Source organism: Sorex araneus, chromosome 3 (genome assembly GCF_027595985.1).
Source record: "Sorex araneus isolate mSorAra2 chromosome 3, mSorAra2.pri, whole genome shotgun sequence".
In the NCBI taxonomy this organism is placed as follows: domain Eukaryota; kingdom Metazoa; phylum Chordata; class Mammalia; order Eulipotyphla; family Soricidae; genus Sorex; species Sorex araneus.
Window position 1 is genome coordinate 103,347,802 of NC_073304.1, and position 13,671 is coordinate 103,361,472.

At 55.6% G+C, this 13,671-nt stretch overlaps 1 protein-coding gene and 1 pseudogene across 1 annotated transcript in view; one reads left to right on the forward strand and one right to left on the reverse strand.

Annotated features, from left to right (window-relative positions):
* PAQR5 (progestin and adipoQ receptor family member 5) overlaps positions 1–5,835 on the reverse strand; it is a 69,859-nt gene extending 64,024 nt beyond the window's left edge. Inside the window, exon 1 of the mRNA XM_055133840.1 lies at positions 5,703–5,835. The gene's annotated coding sequence lies outside the window, so the exon portion shown is untranslated. The remainder of the gene's footprint in view (positions 1–5,702) is intronic.
* A 5,253-nt stretch (positions 5,836–11,088) lies between these two features.
* LOC101558607 (glyceraldehyde-3-phosphate dehydrogenase-like) lies at positions 11,089–12,124 on the forward strand (annotated as a pseudogene).
* The last annotated feature ends 1,547 nt before the right edge of the window (positions 12,125–13,671 follow it).

The following is a 13,671-nucleotide window of genomic DNA, read 5'->3' on the forward strand; positions in this document are numbered from 1 at the left end:
CCCAGTGTCCATGCACACAGAAATGTGCATCTTAGCACCCCCAGCCCCATGGCCTCAGAGCAATCCAGCTCTCTCCCACCTGGTCCTGGTCTGAAGTTTCTTACAGCCTCAAGGCTTCTCTCTGTCCACAGGTCTCTGATCTCATGCTCCCCAGCCCACACACAGTGTAGAGACCCTCACACTCTACATACCCCAGGTGGTCTGTCTTTAGCCTGAGCACCAACACTGCAGTTCACAATCTCCCCTTCCCTGCCTCGACCCTGCCCGAGCCTCTCCTTCCCTTTCCTCTACTTAGAGGCAGAAAGATTCACCTTCATCCTTCAAATGTGAATCAAAGACTCTTTCCCAACAGGAAGGTGGGTCCTTAAACACATAAGCAGAAAAGTTCCCTGTGACCCAGCAATTCTGTTTTGGGGTACAGACAGAGATTAAAGCTGACATTCAAAGCTGACATTGTCCACCCACCTTCATGTACAATATCCCCAAAATGTAAGTAGCCAAGTTCCATCAATAAATGGACCAGTGTGGTGAATCTCTACATGAGAATATGGTTCAGTCCCCAAAAGGAAGGAAGCCCAGCAGGCACACCTGGCACCCAGGTGATGCTTCAGACCCAGTGCAGAGGGACAGAAGCCAGACGCCAACAGGTCGCAAGCGGTATGCATCTACTTCTACAGGGAACCTAGAACGGTCAATTCATGGGGACAGAAAGGAGACAGGTGGTGTCTGGGGACTACAGGGGAGGCAACAGGGGGCTAGTGTAAACTGGGCACAGAATTTCAGCCTTGTAAAGTTTTGGAGTTGGTAGGAGGTGGTGAGGGTTGGTCAACAATGGGGATGTAATTAATGACAGTGAATTGGAAGCTTAAAAGCAATTAAAAAGATTCATTCCATGTGATATATATTGTTGCATTAAAAAGGGAAGGAGGGACTAAAACCCAATTCTTCCATGAAGCCCTCTGAGCACTAACTGTTCCCTCCAGACTCGTGGCTTCCCCCTCCACCATCCCCACATTCATCCTCCAAACGTGAATCAGACTGTTTTCTCAACACCAAGACAGGCCCTCAAAACTGTAAGTATAGACTTTCCCAGTGAGCCAGCAATTCTGTGTTGGGGTACACACCCCATAGAGCTGAAAGCGGACTTTCAAGACTTTTGTCCACCCACCTTATAGCGGCTTTACAAACAATACCCCAAGGGCGCAAGTGACCCAGTTCATCAATGAATGGGCAAATGGTGGTCAGTGCCTATAGGAGAATATATGAGTCAGCTCCCCAAAGGAAGGAAACGCCGATGTGACCAGCACACAGATGAAGCCATGGACACACGGCACAGAGGGAGTGGATCTGGGCTGTGTGTTCACGGCTCCAGGACATGGGAGAACATTCAGGCAGTACCTGGAGGTCTGCAGCTGTGGGCTGAAAGCAGACAGCAGGTTTCCGTGGTCAGGGACTGTGTCCCTCTCACTGCTCCCTTCCTCTCCTACCACAGAAACGGGGTGTCCACACTCTGCCCAGGGGGACCGTGAGGATGCACACCTAGTGCCTGGGCACTCACACCACCCCAAACCTCACAGCCTCTCACCCCCAGAACAGTGATTTACTTCCAAGATTCATTGACAACCCCTCCAACAGCTGGATAAAATAAATATTCACCGTTCCAATGGGTTTAGCGGGCAGGAGGCATAGGGGTGAGCAGACACAACTAATAAACAGTCAACAAGGGAGAAAAAGAAAACGGAACCCAAGCAGGGCTGGGTGGGCGCAGCAGGCACGGCGACCCTTGCATGGCTACAGCTGCGGTCCTTCCCCTCTGCCCAGCGGGCGGCTGATTCACTTCCTGTGTCCCCTCCCAGGGCCCTGTGAGAGGGGACTGTGAAGGAGAAGCTGGATCTTTCGGGCACATGAGTCACTAGCTGGAAGAGCTGACCTCAGTGTGTGGGCCCTGCACACGCCTGCCTCCCCTGCCCCCACCTGCTTACGTAACCCCAGGGCCGGAGACAACAATTGGCCTTGGCTTTCAGCAAGAGACCAGCAGGCCCAGGTCAGCCTTTCCCACCCCACTGCCCTTGATGCTCCCCCGGCCATGTTCTTTGTCTGCATGGATCAAGGCCAGAGAAACTCTTCACAGCCTGGAGGTGGGGTGTCATCTAGGCCAGAGGTCCTCAAGCAGGGAGAATTCTGCCTCCAGAGATCCTGTGACAAGGTCTGGAGACACCTTTGTCGCTGAAGAAGAGAGGGATGTCCCCAGCGGGTGCAGAACCAGGTGCTATGGAATGACCCTCAATACCTGGCAGGCCCTGCCACTAAGGCTGAAACACTGACATTGCACAGCTGTGTCTGTCACAAATGGAGAAACTGAGGCCAGGAAATGACAGGACCCAAGTAAAAGAATTAGTGTCAAAAGTGGACTCAGAAACGGCAGCCACGCCAGCTAATAAAGTCAGGTGGCCAGTGAGAGAGGGGCTGAATCTGGGTGAAGGAGCTGGCATCCACGAGAGGGCTGGGCTCTTGACCCTGTTCTGAATGAATCTCAGCCCAGGTCTCCTCATCAGCGAAGAAGAATGTGGCAGGGCTGTGGGTGCACGTGAAATCTGCCACTCAAAGGGGCTGGAGCGATAGCACAGTGGGTAGGGTGTTTGCCTTGCACGCGGCCAACCCGGGTTCAATTCCCAGACTCCCATACGGTCACCCGAGCACTGCCAGGAGTAATTCCTGAGTGTGGAGCCAGGAGGAACCCCTGTGCATCGCTGTGTGTGATCCAAAAAGAAAACAAAAATCTGCCACTCAAGGGGCTGGAGCAATAGAGCAGCAGGTGTGGCACTTTCCCTGCACGTGGCCAACCGGGCTCAATCCATGGCGTCCCCACAGGGCCCTCCGAGTCCACCCGAGTTATCCCCGAGTAAGCCCTGAGCACAGATGGGTGTGTCCCCCAAGCAAAACAAAGTCTGCCACTCAGGTGCCCACATGTGGGCTGGGGTCAGGCCCAGAGTGAAGCAGCCTTGAGCAGCTCCTGCTCAGGACAAGGTGTGACAGGCGAAGGGCTCCAAGCTGCGCTTCGGGCCGTGCTCTCTTTCCTCCTAAAGTATGATTCAGCCTCTCCTCCTGGTGGCGCCTCAAGACCCCCCCACAGAATTCCTGTAGGACATCGAGAGAGACTCCCCCTTGGCCTCTCCCTCCCCTGGGACCCCGGGCCAGGCCCAGGCCTCAGCGCTGACAGTGCAGCCCCATTATTCATAAAGGCCTGACTCAGCTCATGTGACAACAGACAGGCTTTTCCACCACTGCTGATGAAAGCCACCAGCACTTTCTGTCGTTGGTGCTGACAGAAAGGTCAGGAAACAATAAAGTACCCAAGCCATGCCTCAGCAGGGCTCCCCCTCTGTAGGGGAAGGAGCCCTCAGGAGGTGCTGGGGAACAAACGGGGCCTCAGACTTGGGGGTCACCATTGTAGAATCATTTCTTCAGACCAAGCATTCTCATGGCTGCTTCCATCGCCCCAGCCCCTGCTACCCCCTTTTCCCAACAAGCTGGGAAATTTCTCCACCTTTCTCCAAGGCCCAAATCAAGGCTCTGGTGCATCCCAATCTGTAACTGGACTAGCCACGGTGCCCACCAGAAAAAGACCTTGCGGGCCAAAGCAGGGTTTGGGGGGCATCCAAAGCTTCCCATAGATCTACCATGTGGGGGAACAGGAATTTCTTTCTCGGTGGAAGCCAGGCCTCACCCTGGGCTCCAGGCGCTCAGCCCGCTTATGTGGGATCCGTGGTTTCATTGAGATCTCATGGTATGAAGGTTAAGGGCAAAGGCCTGGCGTGAGCTTAGGCTCATTCTGGGGGCACCCACACATGGCTCTGCCCCCCACCAAATGTCATCTTGGGCAGAGGAAAGCCACCTTTCTGAGACTCAGTTTCCTCATCTGTAAAATAAGATAAGAATTTCAGCCTCACGTGTCACTGCATTTTACAAACACACATAACGTACTAAGCAACACGTGGCACCTGGTAAACAAGTACTACACAGGGGCCGAGCGGCATTACATTGCCTTGCACATGGTCGACCTGGATTGGATCTCTGACACCGTATATGGTCCCCTGAGCCCTGCCATGAGTCATCCCTGAGGACAGACCTAGGAGTAAGGCCTGAGCACAGAGCCAGGAGTAAGCCATGAAGCCTGCTAGGGGAGAACTCCTCCCACCAAAATACTAAAAGAACAGAAGCAAAAAAACCCAAAAATACCATTTCTGAATATTTCTTACTCTCACTGTGGCTCTCTCCCACCCCTGCGCTCAGGAAGGGAGGCCGGGCCTCCATTTCCTCTGAGTGTGAGCAGGAGAGACGCTTCCAGGGCCCTCGCTGCCCCTGCACGCCTGCAAGAGCTTCCTCCCCGGCTCCTGCCACATTTTCTTCCCCTCAGATCCAGTGCACATCCCAAAACTTTGTTTTTAAACACAGATAAGATTCCTTTGCTGAAACAACGCTGGCTGCAGACACCACTGGGGTGGTATGTTTGTATGCCTGTGTATGTGTGTATGCACACATGCGCATGCATATGTGTATGTGTGCATGTGTATATGTGCCTGTATGTGTATGCATCTGTGTATGTGTGTGCTCGTGTGTGTTCCTGTGTAGTATATGTACCTGTGTGTGCATATGTGTGTATGTGCGGTGATGGATAGCCATGAAGATGTGTTGACCTTGGGAAGTTCCGATACTACCCAGCAGGCTCATGGACCTCCACCCCTCCTGACACGTCATTGACATGGAGTCTCTCCATCCTGTATGTCCTTGCAGGGTCTTGGGGGACTCTCAGGTAGTGCTCCTGAGGTCAGGGGGTGGGGGTGCCCACTGGGGATTCTTGGCCAACCAGGCTGTGGTTCAACTCAAGGCCCTGGGCTGCCCAGGCTTAGCCAGGTCACCCAGCACGCCTGGGACCTCCGAAGCCACACCCAGTGGTGGGGACCACGTGGTCCAGGGAATCCACCTGCGTCAGCTGACTGCAGTATGCGAATACCCCCTGCCCTCTCCCTAGAAGGCACCCTCTCATCTGAGGGTCTGTGGCCCCAGGGGCAAGCTCCCCTCGGGGCCTTCGGGAGCCACCTGTGCTGGCTCCCCTGGCATCTCACGGGCGGCGCTTCCCGCACTAGTTCCAGCCGGGACACCTGAGGTCCTGTCCACCTGGGCTTCCGTCCTGGTGGGCAGGACAGAGGTGGGGATTTCACTTTAATTTTCTGGTTTGCTTTGGGGCGACACCCAACGGTGCTCAGGGCTTGCTCCTGGCTCTGTTCGCAGGGCTCGCTGCTGGGCGGAGGGCCACGCGGGGTGTCCGGGATCTACCAGGCGCCCTGCCCGCGGCGCCCCCTCGGGCCTCCGGTGGGCTTTCCGGGCCTGCCTGCAGGGGGCGCCCTCTGCCGCCCGCAGAGGCATCGCGCCCGGCGCGCCCGCGGCTGGGGAGTCGGGGTGATGCCCACCTGCCCTGCCCGGGGTGCCCCTCGCCCGCTGCGGGGCGGCGGCCCGCGGGCCCCTCCGGCAGCCGTGCCCGCGCGGGCAGCCCCGGAGGCCGTCCGGAGAGCGGGACCCCGACCCGGCGCGGGACCCCGTCTCCGAAGGCCGGCGGCGGGGGGCACCGCGCGGCTCCGAGCCGCTGGGCCCGGACCCCCGCGCCCCGCCGCGCCCCGGCGCGAATTTTCCGCCCCGGTTACCTGGTTCCGACGCCGCTGCGGGCCCAGTGGCCCCCGACACCGGGCGCTGCACCTGGTCGGCGCGCCCAGGCGGGTCCCGCCCCGGGCCGGGCGGGGCGCGGCGGGGGAGGAGCAGCGGGCCGGGGCCACCCGGGACCCCGGCCCCCACCCCGCACCCCTGCACGCCGGCGCCCAGGCCCCTCCCGGGGGACACGCCCCCGAGTGGGCACCGCGGACGGCGGGGCTGGGAGGACGCGGAGGACAGAAGGAACTTGCGTGCCCGGGAACCCGGCCCGAGGCTGCGCGGGGCCCGAGCCGGGTGGCGGTCACCTCCCGCCCCTCTCCCGGCCCCCCGCCGCCCCCGAGAGGTCGGCCCGGACCCCGCTCTCCGGGCGGCGCCTTCTGCTGGCTGCCCGATCAACCCGAACCCCCACCCGGGCACCGACAGGACCAGCCCAGCTGCAGCCCCGCTGCAGCCTCCCGCGGGGCTGGGACCTCGGCCAGCCTCAGTTTCCAGGAGTGGGTCGCCGTCGGTTGTCTGAAAGGCATTTTGTGGAACCTGAATTGTGCTGTTGGGGGCGTCGTCTTTCCGTGGTGCAGAGTTGTGAAGGGAGGGTGTGTATGTGTGAGTGTATGTGTGTGTGGGGTGAGTGTGTGTATGTGTGTGAGTGTATGTGCGGTGTTCACGCGCGTGTGGGTGTGTGAGTGTGAATATCTGTATGAGTGTGTGCATGTATGTGATAATGTGTGAACATGTATGTGTGTTTACCTGCCTGCTTCATGTTTATGTGCATGCATGTGTGAGCATGTGTATGTGTGCATGTGTGTATGCGTGCATGTGTGTGGGAGTATCATGTGTGTGAAAATGTGTGTGCATGTATATGTGTGTCTGTGTGCGTGCACGTGTGTGAACATGTGTGTTAGTGTATATGAGTATATGTGTATGTATGCTGGGGGAGTGGCATGGGTGTGAGAATGTATGTGTGTGTGAATATGTGTGTACATGAGAATATGCATGTGTTTGTGTGTATGTGTGTGAGTGTGTTTGTGTGTGTGTGCATCAACACAGGCTGCTCTCAAGGAAGTGCCCGCAGCAGGACACACAGGTGTTGGCCCCCTGTGCCAGCAGGGCATGCCTGGAGAAGCTCCGTGGGTCAGTGAACACGGGCTAGCAGGTCCCTCACTGTGAAGTGGACATGAGTAGCCCCACGTTACCTTCCTGGGGTGCTAGGAGACAAGATGACTCTGGGCTTTGAGTTCTTTGGGGGAGAAACATGCCATTTCTGTGCCAGCACCAGCGAGGGGCAGGAGGTACCCAGAGCCTCCCAGGCCTGCCCCCAGCCTGCCCGCAGCCCCCACTGTGTGCAGCCCCAAGCCTGCAGTCAAGGCCTGCCAGACCCACCTCCTGGAAAAGTGGAGCCCCAGGGAAGGAGTCTGTGGCTAAGAGGAGGTTCCTTAAAGAGTTGGTACATTTCCCAAATACGTGAGGGGCAGGGCCCTGGGGAGACCAAGGCTAGCTGGGACGGGAGTCCTCGTGGCCCAGAGGCGTTGCGGAGGAGAACCCAGAGCAGGGGCTGGAGCGATGGCACAGCGGGGAGGGCATTTGCCTTGCACGCAGCCAACCCTGGTTCGATTCCCAGCATCCCATATGGTCCCCTGAGCATCAACAGCGGTGATTCCTGAGTGCAGAGCCAGGAGTGACCCCTGTGCATGGCCAGGTGTGATCCCCCCCACCAAAAAAAGAACCCAGAGCGGGGGCATCAGACCACAGGGAGAAGAATTTGGGGAGTGCAGCACCAATTCTATTGTCTCCTAAGTGAGGAGCGGGATGGAGGACGAGCGGGGAGAGGACCACCTCAGTGGGGACCGGCCCTCTACCCGGCTGTGCACTCAGACCCTGCCTCCCAGGAGCACCCAGGAAGGTCTTCCTGGCATCTGCCCAGAGCAGTGATGATGCGGAGGCAGGAGCGAGGGTGTGGGGCCGGTGGGCGGCATATGGCCATAGCTCTCAGCAGTGATGGTATGGAGGAATCGGGGCCCACTTGTACACACATGCATACTCCCACACACATGCACACATACTTACACACATTACTCACACATGCACACATTCACATACACACATGCTCAAACATATACTCACACACATACACGCATATCACATACACACATGGTCCAGAGCCCGGGCAGCCCCAGGCCTGCAGGGTGAGCCCCGAGCTGGGGTTCCAGCCCTGGCACTGCATCCTTCACCTTGTGGCACCACCAGCCACCACCCAGGTACCACCCCTTGAAGGGTGGCCTCTGTTGAAAACAAAAGGATAGGGAAAGGGAAGGACTAGAACCTGGTCCAGTGGGTCTCTGGGCTGGCTGGACCCCGACGCCTACACCGCTTGCCGTTGGTTCTGTAGGATATGCTGGGCACAGCTGACTGTTCCAGAAAGCTCTGGGAGCATCTGGCATGAAGCCAGCAGGGAGACTCCGGAACAGTCCAGCTTTTGTGGGTGCCTGGGGTGCATGGAGAACTGAGGCCACATCTGCACCCCTATTCTTGCCTCAGAGAGCTCCAGGCTGGGCCCTGCATGAGGCAAATGCACAAACCAAGAAGTCCACAGCGGGGAGCGCGCCCTGGGGCTGATGGTCATCCTCACTGTGTGGCACATGCTGATCAAGTCAGGGTCCTGAGGGCCCGGTGTGGTCACTGCTGAACCTGGAGGGCGGGATGGGGGTGGGGACTACTTCGTGGGCACTTCCAGACTCTGCTTCCAGCTGCTGTCCTGGCTGGGTGCACCAGGCTTCCAGGATTGCCCCCAGCAGAACTGGCACCATCTCCAGTGAACCCAGAGAAGCCTCCTCATCTGACACCCCTTCGTCCCCGGGGCCAACCGTCTGCAAGCTTAAGGCAAAGACTGCACCCAGCTCTGTTGTAGGAGCCCCCAGAATAACCCCCCTTTCACCTGTCAGTCCTGTGCCTGAGGATGGGTCAGAGGAAATGAGACCCCCAACTGGAAATCCCCTGTGAGCAAAGCTTCAGCGTTTTGCTTGCCGGCAGGGAGTGCAAAGCCAGAGAAAGCGGGGCTAGAGCGGGGCCACAAGAGCACCACCAGGTTCAAAGCTTGTTGGGAGCACTGGTGACCAGGACTGCGCAAAGCCTCATGAGCAGGAGCCCAGCCAGCTGTGAAGAGCTTGTCTCTGGGCGTGCTTGTATAGACACAGGGGCCCTGGGGACCTGGGGATGGAAGCGCCCACTTCTTCAAGCTGGTGCTGTTCAGGGTCCTTTTCCTCACTTGTGGTGCTGCAAGCCATGAATGTACGTACGTACCATCAGGAGCTGTAGGGCTGTGGACAACAGTGCCCCCTGGGCCTCTTGAGACACCAGTTCAAGCCAGTGTGAAGGGCTTCCTGTGGGCACCTCTGTGGAGCATTTGCATGTGGAGAAAGCTGAGGCTCCGGAACCTGTGGATCCTGGTGGCAGAACAATCTCGCAGCAAGGTGAGTCCCGCTCTCCGAGTCATGTCTTGGCAGGAGTCTTCCCCTCCTCCTTCCTCACCCCTGCAGCCCTCCCAGAGCCCTGCGCTCACTGTGCAAGGCAGGCGGGCATCCATGTGCCCTTCCATTCTGGAAAAAAGTTTTTTGAATCACTGTGAGCCACACAGTTACAAAGTTGTTCATGACTGGGTTTCAGTCATGCAATGTTCTAACACCCACCCCTTCACCAGTGCACATTTCCCACCACCAATGTGCCCCATTTCTCTCCTGCCACCCCCAGCCCACCTGCCTCTATGGCAGACACTTAAACTTTTCTTCTCTCTCTCTCTCTCTCTCTCTCTCTCTCTCTCTCTCTCTCTCTCTCTCTCTCTCTCTCTCTCTCTCCTCTTGGGCTTTACAGTTTGTAATACAGACACTGAAAGGTTGGCGTGGATATCCCTTTACCTACTTTCAGCACTCAGTTCTGGTTCAGAGTGATCATTTCCAACTGCCCTTCCATTCTTGGGTCAGTAACTGGAGTAAGGGACTAAGGTGCCTTTCATGTGGCTGACACTGATTCGATTCCTGGCACCACATCTAGTCCCCTGAGCTCTGCCAGGGGCAGCCCTGCATCATATAGCTACGAGTATCTCCAAGTAGCCCTCGATGAGGCTCAGCCTTGCCCCAAATATCCAGAGTTTCCCTGGGCTCACACCCAGGAACCCTGAGAACATTGCAGAGTGCCCACAGAGCCCCCACAGAGCCCCCACAGAGCCCGGGAGGCAGAGCTGGGAGCAGAGCCTGTGGCAGAGGTCTCCTGCTCTTTGCTGTGGGGGCACCCAAAGGGGGGCGTGGGGAGGAGGGATGCAGTGTCCCGGCTGGAACTGCAGTTTGGGGTCTCACCCCACCGCTCTCAAACCTCCCAGCCGCAGCCTCCTGCCTGGGCAAGGATGTTTCTGGAACTCGCCTGGGAGAGGTGCTGGCCACAGGCAGGAGGTGGCGGTTCCGGCCGAGCTTTGTGAAAGTCTAGGTGTGGACTTTGAGGCGGTGTCCTCAGGAAACGGGGGACCCTGGCTGTGTTCTCTGTTCCCTGCAGCGTAGCTCTTGCTGTGGCCGGGGAAGCGCTTCCTGAAGTCGCCCCCACCCCCACCCCCGGTTGCCAGATCCCTGTCTGCTGAAGGCTCGCAGCCTCAGAGTTACAGGAACCTTTCACTGGGGAAGGGAGCCTTCACTCTGACATGAGGATATATTTTTTGGGGGGTGGGGGGCACAACCCAGCTATGATCAGGGCTCACCCCCAGCTGTGTAGTCAGGAATCACTTCTGGCGGGCTGGGAGGGAACATATATAGTGCCAGGGATTGAACCCAGGTCAGCGGTGTGCAAGGCAGATGCCCTCCTCACTGTACTGTCTCTCTGGCCCATCAGGGGTCACTCTTGGCAGTTCCAGGGCACCATAAGGTGCACGTGATTGAGTCCAGGTGCCCTGGGTGCCCTGGGTCTCTCCTGCTCTGAACTGCTCCGTACACAACACAACCATTTATAAAAGCAACATGTGTTGGGAAACCTTTTGGAGGTGCCCTAAAGTCAAAGTAAAAGGCAGCCCCTCAGTAATTTCCAGTCCTGAACAAGCCTTGTTTATATTTTCATGTCTTAGTGCCTTTATTTAATATATAGCACACAGTTTCCCTCAAACTGGGAAAATACTGTTTCTGTCCTTAAACCCCACTTCTTTTGCTCTGTGCGTGTTCTCAATGTACTTTTTCATTCTTCCGAAAGCAAACCCAAATGTTGGAAAGGTGACCATGGGACTCTTGTAGGCACGCACCAGCACTGAACAAGGCCTTTTTCCACCTTAAATTTTGTTTTATTGGCTCTCTGCTCCTCCGCTTTCGACAGAACCCACCTCTTTGTGAGCAGTGCCAGCTGTGTCCCTAAGACATAATGGTGAAGGTCAGAGTGAACGGATTTGGCCATAGTGGCCACTTGGTGACCGGGGCTGCCTTTCTCTCTGGCAAAGTGGAAATGACGGCCATCAATGGCTGTTTCATTGACCTCGACCCCATGGTCTGCATGTTCCTGACGGCCATCAATGGCTGTTTCATTGACCTCGACCCCATGGTCTGCATGTTCCGGTATGATTCACCCACAGGGAGATTAATGGCATAGTCGAGGCCCAGAATGGGAAGCGCAGCATCAGCGGGAAGCCCGTCTCATCTCCCCGGGGCGAGATCCCGCCAACATCAAACAGGGTGACACTGGTGCTGAGTACGCTGGGAGGTCCACTGCAGTGTTCACTACCCTGGAGAAGGCTGGGGCCCACTCAAAGAGGGGTGCCAAAAGGGTCATTGTCTCTGCCCCCCCCCAGTAGCTCCCCATGTTTGAGATGGGCATGAACCACACAAAGTACGATAACTCCCTCAAGATTGTCAACAATGCCTCCTGCACCAACTGTTTGGACCCCCTGGCAAGGTCATCAATGACAACTTCAGCATCCTGGGAGAGGCTCATGACACAGTCCATGCCATCACTGCCACCCGCAAGACTGTGGACGGCCCCTTGGGAAACTGTGGCACGAAGGCTGTGGAGTGGCGCAGAACATCATCCCAGCTGCCACCTCCAAGGCCACAGCCAAGATCACCCTGGAGCTGAACTCCTGGGAAGCTGACCAGCGTGGCCTTCCACGTCCCCACCTCCAATGCGTGTCCATGATGGATCTGAGCTGCACCTGGAGAAAGCTGCCAAATACAATGGCATCAAGAAAGTGGCCTCCCACGGACCCCTCAAGGGCGTCCTGGGCTACGCCAAGTACCAGGCTGTCCTGCCACTTGAACAGTGACACCCACTCCTCCACCTCTGAAGCTGGGGCTGGCATTGCCCTCAACAGCCACTTCGTCAAGCTCATTTCCTGGTAGGACAATGAGTTTGGCTACAGCAATAGGGTGGTGAACTCATGGTCCACATGGCCTCCGAGGAGTAAGCTCTCCCCCGCCCCCACCCAGGACCACCTGTCCCAGCAAGAAAACAGGAGGAAGAGAGAGACCCTCAGCTGCTGGGGAGTCCTTCCCTGACCCATCCAACACTCATCTGAGAATCTCCTGACCTTGAGTTTCCATCCCAGACCCCCTGAAGAAGGGGAGGGGCTTAGGGAGCCCACCTTACCATGTACCATCAATAAAGTACACTGCACCCCATCGGTCCCCCATTTTTTTGTTTTATTTTTATTGAATCACCATAAGACACACAGTTCATGATTGTTCATGATTGAGTTTCAGTGATACAATGTTCCAACACCTGTCATTTCATGTGGAAAAATGCTCTCCATCACTAATCATCAGGGAGACGCAAATCAATACAACCACGAGATACCATCTTACACCACAGAGACTGGCACATATCAAGAAGACAAGAACAATCAGTGCTGGTGGGGATATGGGGAGAAAGGGACTCTCATTTGTTGTTGGTGAGAATGTTGACTGGTCCAACCTTTTTTGGAAAACAATATGGGCATTCCTCAAAAATCTAGAAATTGAGTTACCACTTCTGGGAATATACCCTGAGGGTCCAAAAACACACAGCAGAAACACCATCTGAATTCCTATGTTCATTGCAGCACTATTTATAATGGCCAGAATCTGGAAGCAACCCAAAGAACAGAACTGGATAAAGAAACTATGGGACAGCTATATAAGACCTTGTTGGTTTTGTTTTTGATTTTGGCTCTTACATCTTCATTTTATTGTGAAATTTTGACATACAGAAAAGTTGTAGAAATTGCACAGTGAGCACCCATGTAACTACCACCTTGCATTTATAGTTACATTTAAAAATATATTTATTGAATTACCATGAAATAGAGCATTACAAAGCTGTTCATGATTGTGTTTCAGTCATTCAATGCTCCAACACCCATCCCTCCACCAATGTGATTTCCTTGCACCAAAGCCCCAAGTTTCCCTCTCACATACTCCCCAACTCCCCCCCACACCCTAGTCTGCCTCTATGGCAGGCACCTTCTCTCTCTCCCCCCCCCTCATACACACACATTTTGGGAATTATGGTTTTCAATACAGATGATGAAAGCTTATCATGTAAATCCCTTTACATAGAACACTCAGTTCTTGTCTGGAGTGATTATTTACAACTATTATTTTCATACTGAACCCTCTTCTATCTTATATCTTATCTGTCCTCTGGCCCCCACCCACTTGTGGTAATTTCCAACTACTGACCCATCCTCCTGGCCCCTATTTGTGGGGAGAAAGGGACTCTCCATTGCTGGTGTGAATGTTGACTAGTCCAGCTTTTTGGGAAAACAATATGGACATTCCTCAAAAAACTAGAAGTTGAGTTTCCACTTGACCCAGCAATACCACTTCTGGAAATATACCCCGGGGTTCAAACACAGCAGAATCACCATCTGCACCCCATTGTTCATTGCAGCACTATTCACCAGAGCCAGAATCTGGAAATAACCTGAGTGCCCAAGAACAGATGATTGAATAAGGAAACGGTGGCACATCTACA